This window comes from Phyllobates terribilis, unplaced genomic scaffold (genome assembly GCF_046119375.1).
Source record: "Phyllobates terribilis strain yellow unplaced genomic scaffold, ASM4611937v1 Scaffold_13__5_contigs__length_258822181, whole genome shotgun sequence".
NCBI lineage: Eukaryota > Metazoa > Chordata > Amphibia > Anura > Dendrobatidae > Phyllobates > Phyllobates terribilis.
Window position 1 is genome coordinate 153,587,990 of NW_027362773.1, and position 8,545 is coordinate 153,596,534.

Here is an 8,545-nt window from a genome sequence, read left to right on the forward strand (position 1 = left end):
GCCTGCTCTCTCTGGCTCTGGCCTGCCCTTGCCTTCAAGGCTCTGGCCTGCTCTCGCTCTGGCTCTGTCCTGCCCTCGCCTTGGCTCCGGCCTGCTCTCGCTCTGGCTCTGGCCTGCCCTTGCCCTGGCTCCGGCCTACTCTCGCTCTGGCTCTGGCCTGCTCTCGCTCTGGCCTCGCACTGTCTCCGGCCTCTTCTCGCCCTGGTTCCGGCCTGTCCTTGCCTTGGCTCTGGCCTTCTCTCGCTCTGGCTCTGGCCTGCCCTTGCCTTGGCTCTGGCCTACTCTCGCTCTGGCTCTGGCCTGCCCTCGCCGTGGCTCCGGCCTGCTCTCGCTCTGGCCTGCTCTCGCTCTGGCTCTGGCCAGCTCTCGCTCTGGCGTGCCCTCGCTTTAGCTTCGGCCTGCTCCCTCTCTGACTCTGGCCTGCCCTCGCCCTGGCTCCGGCCTGCTCTGGATCTGTCTCTGGCCTGCCCTCACCTTGGCTCCGGCCTGCTCTCACTCTGGCTTTCGCCTGCCCTCACCTTGGCTCCGGCCTGCTCTCGCCTTGGCTCCGGCCGGCTCTTGCTCTGGCTCCGTCCTGCCCTTGCCCTAGCTCCAGCCTGCCCTTACTCTGGCTCCGGCCAGCCCTCGCCTTGGCTCCGGCCTGCTCTTGCTCTGGCTCTGGCCTGCCCTCGCCCTGGCTCCGGACTGCTCCTGCTCTGGCCTGCCCTCTTCTTGACTCCGACCTTCTCTCGCTCTGGTTCTGACCTGCCTTCGCCTTGGCTCCGGCCTGCCCTCGCTCTGGCTCAAGCCTGCTCTACCTCTCTGGCTGTGCCTTGGCTCCCGACTCCTCTCGCTATGGCTCTGGCCTGCTTTCCCTCTGGCCTGCCCTCGACTTGGCTCTGGCCTGCCCTCGACTTGGCTCTGGCCTGCCCTCGACTTGGCTCTGGCCTGCCCTCGACTTGGCTCCGGCCTGCTGTCGCTCTGGCTCCGACCTACCCTCGCCTTGGCTCCGGCCTGCTCTTTCCTTTGCTCTGGCCTGCTCTCGCTCTGGCTCCTGCCTGCCCTCGCCCTGACTCCTGCATGCCCTTGCTCTGGCTCCGGCCAGCCGTCGCATTGGCTCCGGCCTGCTCTCGCCCTGGCTCCGGCCAGCTCTCGCTCTGGCCTGCTCTTGCTCTGGCCTACCCTGGCTCTGCCTCTGGCCTGCCCTCGCCTTGGCTACGGCCTGCTCTCTCTCGCCTTTGCTCCGGCCTGCTCTCGCTCTAGCTCCGTACTGCCCTCGCCCTGGCTCCACTATGCCACAGCTCGGGCTCCGGCCTGCCCTCGACTTGGCTACTTCCTGCTCTCTCCCTGGCTCTGAACTGCTCTCTCTCTGGCTCTGGCCTACCCTCGCCCTGGCTCCGGCCTGCTCTCTCTCTGGCTCTGGACTGCCCTTGACCTGGCTTCGGCCTACTCTCGCTCTGGCCTGCCGTTGCCTTGGCTCTGGCCTTCTCTATCTCTGGCTCCGGCCTGCCCTTGCCTTGGCTCTGGCCTACCCTCGCCTTGACTCCGGCCTGCTCTCGCCTTGGCTCCGGCCTGCTCTCGCTCTGGCTAAAGCCTGCCCTCGGCCTGACTTCCCCCTGCCCTTGCTCTGGCTCCGGCCAGCCCTCGCATTGGCTCCGGCCTGCTCTCGCTCTGCCTCCGACCTGCTCTCGCTCTGGCCTGCCCTCGCCCTGGCACCGGCCTGCTCTCTCTCTGGCTCTGGCCTGCCCTTTGGCTCCAGCCTGCTCTCTCTGGCTCTGGCCTGCCCTTGCCTTCAAGGCTCTGGCCTGCTCTCGCTCTGGCTCTGTCCTGCCCTCGCCTTGGCTCCGGCCTGCTCTCGCTCTGGCTCTGGCCTGCCCTTACCCTGGCTCCGGCCTACTCTCGCTCTGGCTCTGGCCTGCTCTCGCTCTGGCCTCTCACTGTCTCCGGCCTCTTCTCGCCCTGGTTCCGGCCTGCCCTTGCCTTGGCTCTGGCCTTCTCTCGCTCTGGCCTGCCCTTGCCTTGGCTCTGGCCTACTCTCGCTCTGGCTCTGGCCTGCCCTCGCCCTGGCTCCGGCCTGCTCTCGCTCTGGCCTGCTCTCGCTCTGGCTCTGGCCAGCTCTCGCTCTGGCGTGCCCTCGCTTTGGCTTCGGCCTGCTCCCTCTCTGACTCTGGCCTGCCCTCGCCCTGGCTCCGGCCTGCTCTGGATCTGTCTCTGGCCTGCCCTCACCTTGGCTCCGGCCTGCTCTCACTCTGGCTTTCGCCTGCCCTCACCTTGGCTCAGGCCTACTCTCGCCTTGGCTCCGGCCGGCTCTTGCTCTGGCTCCGGCCTGCCCTTGCCCTAGCTCCAGCCTGCCCTTACTCTGGCTCCGGCCAGCCCTCGCCTTGGCTCCGGCCTGCTCTTGCTCTGGCTCTTGGCTGCCCTCGCCCTGGCTCTGGCCAGCTCTCGCTCTGGCGTGCCCTCGCTTTGGCTTCGGCCTGCTCCCTCTCTGACTCTGGCCTGCCCTCGCCCTGGCTCCGGCCTGCTCTGGATCTGTCTCTGGCCTGCCCTCACCTTGGCTCCGGCCTGCTCTCACTCTGGCTTTCGCCTGCCCTCACCTTGGCTCCGGCCTGCTCTCGCCTTGGCTCCGGCCGGCTCTTGCTCTGGCTCCGGCCTGCCCTTGCCCTAGCTCCAGCCTGCCCTTACTCTGGCTCCGGCCTGCCTTTGCCTTGTCTCCGGCCTGCTCTCACCCTGGCTCTGGCCTGCCTTTGCTCCGGCCTGCTCTCACTCTGACTTTCGCCTGCCCTCACCTTGGCTCCGGCCTACTCTCGCCTTGGCTCCGGCCGGCTCTTGCTCTGGCTCCGGCGAGCCCTCGCCTTGGCTCCGGCCTGCTCTTGCTCTGGCTCTGGCCTGCCCTCGCCCTGGCTCTGGCCAGCTCTCGCTCTGGCGTGCCCTCGCTTTGGCTTCGGCCTGCTCCCTCTCTGACTCTGGCCTGCCCTCGCCCTGGCTCCGGCCTGCTCTGGATCTGTCTCTGGCGTGCCCTCACCTTGGCTCCGGCCTGCTCTCACTCTGGCTTTCGCCTGCCCTCACCTTGGCTCCGGCCTGCTCTCGCCTTGGCTCCGGCCGGCTCTTGCTCTGGCTCCGGCCTGCCCTTGCCCCTAGCTCCAGCCTGCCCTTACTCTGGCTCCGGCCTGCCTTTGCCTTGTCTCCGGCCTGCTCTCACCCTGGCTCTGGCCTGCCTTTGCTCCGGCCTGCTCTCGCTCTGGCTCTGGCCTGCTCTCGCTCTGGCCTGCTCTCGTTCTGGCTCTGGCCTGCTCTCGCTTTGGCTCTGGTCTGCCCTTGCCTTGGCTCCGGCCTGCTCTAGCTCTGGCCTGCTCTTGCTCTGGCCTACCCTGGCTCTGCCTCTGGCCTGCCCTCGCCTTGGCTCCAGCCTGCTCTCGCTCTAGCTCCGTCCTGCCCTCGCCCTGGCTCCACTATGCCACAGATCGGGCTCCGGCCTGCTCTCACCTTGGCTACGTCCTGCTCTCTCCCTGGCTCTGAACTGCTCTCGCTCTGGCCTGCCCTCGCCCCTGCTCCGGCCTGCTCTCTCTCTCTGGCTCTGGCCTGCCCTTGCCCTGGCTCCGGCCTACTCTCGCTCTGGCCTCGCCCTGTCTCCGGCCTGCTCTCGCCCTGGTTCCGGCCTGCCCTTGCCTTGGCTCTGGCCTTATCTATCTCAGGTTCCGGCCTGCCCTTGCCTTGGCTCTGGCCTACCCTCGCCTTGACTCCGGCCTGCGTCTCGCCTTGGCTCCGGCCTGCTCTCGCTCTGGCTACGGCCTGCCCTCGCCCTGACTCCGGCCTGCCCTTGCTCTGGGTCCAGCCAGCCCTCGCATTAGCTCCGGCCTGCTCTCGCCCTACCTCCAACCTGCTCTCGCTCTGGCCTGCCCTCGCCCTGGCTCCGGCCTGCTCTCTCTCTGGTTCTGGCCTGCCCATGCCTTGGCTCCTGGCTGCTCTCTCTCTGGCTCTGGCCAGCCCTTGCCTTAGCTCCGGCCTTCTCTCGCTCTGACTCTGACCTGCCCTCGCCCTGGCTCTGACCTACCCTCGCCTTGGCTCCGGCCTGCTCTTTCCTTTGCTCTGGCCTGCTCTCGCTCTGGCTCCTGCCTGCCCTCGCCCTGACTCCTGCCTGCCCTTGCTCTGGCTCCGGCCTTTCCTCGCATTGGCTCCGGCCTGCTCTCGCCCTGGCTCCGGCCAGCTCTCGCTCTGGCCTGCTCTTGCTCTGGCCTACCCTGGCTCTGCCTCTGGCCTGCCCTCGCCTTGGCTACGGCCTGCTCTCTCTCGCCTTTGCTCCGGCCTGCTCTCGCTCTAGCTCCGTACTGCCCTCGCCCTGGCTCCACTATGCCACAGCTCGGGCTCCGGCCTGCCCTCGACTTGGCTACTTCCTGCTCTCTCCCTGGCTCTGAACTGCTCTCTCTCTGGCTCTGGCCTACCCTCGCCCTGGCTCCGGCCTGCTCTCTCTCTGGCTCTGGACTGCCCTTGCCCTGGCTTCGGCCTACTCTCGCTCTGGCCTGCCGTTGCCTTGGCTCTGGCCTTCTCTATCTCTGGCTCCGGCCTGCCCTTGCCTTGGCTCTGGCCTACCCTCGCCTTGACTCCGGCCTGCTCTCGCCTTGGCTCCGGCCTGCTCTCGCTCTGGCTAAAGCCTGCCCTCGGCCTGACTTCCCCCTGCCCTTGCTCTGGCTCCGGCCAGCCCTCGCATTGGCTCCGGCCTGCTCTCGCCCTGCCTCCGACCTGCTCTCGCTCTGCCTCCGACCTGCTCTCGCTCTGGCTCTGGCCTGCCCTCGCCCTGGCTCCGGCCTGCTCTCTCTCTGGCTCTGGCCTGCCCTTTGGCTCCAGCCTGCTCTCTCTGGCTCTGGCCTGCCCTTGCCTTCAAGGCTCTGGCCTGCTCTCGCTCTGGCTCTGTCCTGCCCTCGCCTTGGCTCCGGCCTGCTCTCGCTCTGGCTCTGGCCTGCCCTTGCCCTGGCTCCGGCCTACTCTCGCTCTGGCTCTGGCCTGCTCTCGCTCTGGCCTCGCACTGTCTCCGGCCTCTTCTCGCCCTGGTTCCGGCCTGCCCTTGCCTTGGCTCTGGCCTTCTCTCGCTCTGGCTCCGGCCTGCCCTTGCCTTGGCTCTGGCCTTCTCTCGCTCTGGCTCTGGCCTGCCCTTGCCTTAGGTCTGGCCTACTCTCGCTCTGGCCTGCCCTCGCCCTGGCTCCGGCCTGCTCTCGCTCTGGCCTGCTCTCGCTCTGGCGTGCCCTCGCTTTGGCTTTGGCCTGCTCCCTCTCTGACTCTGGCCTGCCCTCGCCCTGGCTCCGGCCTGCTCTGGATCTGTCTCTGGCCTGCCCTCACCTTGGCTCCGGCCTGCTCTCACTCTGGCTCTGGCCTGCCCTTGCCTTGGCTCTGGCCTTCTCTCGCTCTGGCTCTGGCCTGCCCTTGCCTTAGGTCTGGCCTACTCTCGCTCTGGCCTGCCCTCGCCCTGGCTCCGGCCTGCTCTCGCTCTGGCCAGCTCTCGCTCTGGCGTGCCCTCGCTTTGGCTTCGGCCTGCTCCCTCTCTGACTCTGGCCTGCCCTCGCCCTGGCTCCGGCCTGCTCTGGATCTGTCTCTGGCCTGCCCTCACCTTGGCTCCGGCCTGCTCTCACTCTGGCTTTCGCCTGCCCTCACCTTGGCTCCGGCCTGCTCTCGCCTTGGCTCCGGCCGGCTCTTGCTCTGGCTCCGGCCTGCCCTTGCCCTAGCTCCAGCCTGCCCTTACTCTGGCCAAACTGGAGAAATGTATTTTAGCTGTCCAGGAGGTGCAATTTTTGGGGTAACTGTTGTCACCGTCTGGTTCTCGGATGGATCCGGGGAAGATCAGCGCTATCTGGCTCTGGCCAGCCCTCGCCTTGGCTCCGGCCTGCTCTTGCTCTGGCTCTGGCCTGCCCTCGCCCTGGCTCCGGACTGCTCCTGCTCTGGCCTGCCCTCTTCTTGACTCCGGCCTTCTCTCGCTCTGGTTCTGGCCTGCCTTCACCTTGGCTCCGGCCTGCCCTCGCTCTGGCTCAAGCCTGCTCTACCTCTCTGGCTGTGCCTTGGCTCCCGACTCCTCTCGCTATGGCTCTGGCCTGCTTTCCCTCAGGCCTGCCCTCGACTTGGCTCTGGCCTGCCCTGGACTTGGCTCCGGCCTGCTCTCGCTCTGGATCCGACCTGCCCTCGCCTTGGCTCCGACCTGCTCTCGCTCTGGCGCTGGCCTGCCCTGGCTCTGCCTCTGGCCTACCCTCGCCTTGGCTCCGGCCCTGCTCTCGCCTTGGATTCGGCCTGCTCTCGCTCTAGCTCCGGACTGCCCTCGCCCTGGCTCCGGCCTGCCATCGCTCTGGTTCCGGCCTGCTCTCGCCCTGGCTCCGGCCTGCTCTCGCTCTGGCTTCGGCCTGCCCTCGCCTTGTCTCCGGCCTGCTCTCGCTCTGGCCTGCCCTGGCTCTGCCTCTGGCCTGCCCTCTCCTTGGCTCCTGCGTGCCCTCTCCTTGGCTCCGTCCGGCCTGCTCTCGCTCTGACTCTGGTCTGCCCTCGCCTTGGCTCCGGCCTGCTCTCGCCTTGGCTCCGGCCTGCTCTCGCCTTGGCTCCGGCCTGCCCTTGCCCTGGCTCCCGCCTGCCCTTGCTCTGGCTCTGGGCAGCCCTCGCCTTGACTCCGGCCAGCTCCTGATCTGGCTCCGGCATGCCCTCACCTTGGCTCCGGCCTGCTTTCGCTTTGGCTCCGGCCTGCCCTCGCCCTGTCTCCGGCATGCCCTCACCCTGGCTCCCGCCTGATCTCGGTCTGGCTCTGGCCTGCTCTCGCTCTGGCTCTGGTCTGCCCTCGCCTTGGCTCCGGCCTCCTCTCGCTCTGACTCTGGTCTGCCCTCGCCCTGTCTCAAGCCTGCTCTAGCTCTGGCTCAGGCCTACTCTCTCTCGCTCTGGCTCTGGCCTGCCCTTGCCTTGGCTCCGGACTGCTCTCGCTCTGGCCTGCTCTCGCTCTGGCCTTCCCTCGCTCTGGCTCTAGCCTGCTTGTGCCCTGGCTCCGACCTGCTCTTGCCCTGGCTCCGGCCTTCTCTCGCCCTGGCTCCGGCCTGCTCTCTCTCTGGCTCTGGCCTGCCCTCGCCCTGGCTCCGGCCTGCTCTCTTTTTGGCTCTGGCCTGCCCTCGCCCTGGCTCCGGCCTACTCTCGCTCTGGCCTGCTCTGGCCTCGCCCTGGCTCCGGCCTGTTTTCGCCCTGGTTCCAGCCTGCCCTTGCCTTGACTCCGGCCTTCTCTCGCTCTGGCCTGCCCTCGACCTGGCTCCGGTCTGCTCTCGTTCTGGCTCTGGCCTGCTCTCGCTCTGGCGTGCCCTCGCCTTGGCTCCGGCCTGCTCCCTCTCTGACTCTGGCCTGCCCTCACCCTGGCTCCGGCCTGCTCTGGATCTGGCTCTGGCTGCTGACATCAACCCCAGCCCTATTACCCCACTGCCACCGCTACAGGGCAGTGGAAAGAGCGAGGCTAAGTGCCAGAATTGGCGCATCCTATGGATGCGCCATTTCTGGGGCGGCTAACGGCTGGTGTTTCTAGCCTGGGAGGGGACCAATATTCATGGCACCCTTCCTGGGCTATTAATATCAGCAGCTGTCTGCCTAGCCTTTGCTAGCTATTAAAATAGGGGGGACCCCACGTCATTTTTTTTTGGGGGGGGGTCCCCCATTTTAATAGCTAGTAAAGGCTAGGTATTCAGCTGGGGGCTGATATTAGTAGCCTGGGAAGCTTTGTGGGTATTACCCCCTTCCCAGGCTTCAAACATCTGCCCCAGCCATCTGCTTAACCTCCGCTAGAGACTAAAATTACGGGGAACCCCACGCCAATTTTTTTTTTAATAAATTCTTTATTTTAACACTAAATGACAAGTACAGTAACCAACACTGTCACTGTACTTATTATATATGTGACTGACATGTTTCTATCTACCTCGCCTTGGCTCCGGCCTGCTCTCGCCCTGGCTCCGGCCTGCTCTCGCTCTGACCTGCCCTCGCCTTGGCTCCGGCCTGCTCTCGCCTTGGCTCCAGCCTGCTCTTGCTTTGGCTCCGGCCTGCCCTCGCCCTGGCTCCGGCCTGCTCTGGCTCTAGCCCACCCTCACCTTGGCCCTGGCCTGCTCTCGCCCTGGTTCCGCCTGCTCTTGCTCTGGCCTGCCCTCATCCTGGTACCACGGCCTGCTCTCGCCCTTGCTCTCTTGCTTGCTCTGGCTCTGTGGCCTGTTCTCTCCTTGTCTCCGGCCTGCTCTCGCACTGGCTCCGGCCTGCCCTCGTCCTGGCTCCGGCCTGCTTTCGCTCTAGCTCTGCTCTGGCTCCTGCCTGCCCTCGCCTTGGCTCCTGCCTGTTCTCACCCTGGATACGACCTAGAGCCTTGGCACCGGCCTGCTCTCGCTCTGGTTCCAGCCTGCCCTTATCTTGGCTCATGCCTGCTCTCTATCTGGCCTGCCCTCAACTTGACTCCGGCCTGCCCTCGCTCTGGCTCCGGCCTGCCCTCGCCTTGGCTCCAGTGTGCTATCGCTCTGGCTCCAGCCTGCCCTCACCCTGGCTCCGGCCTGCTCTGGCTCTGGCCTGCCCTCGCCCTGGCTCC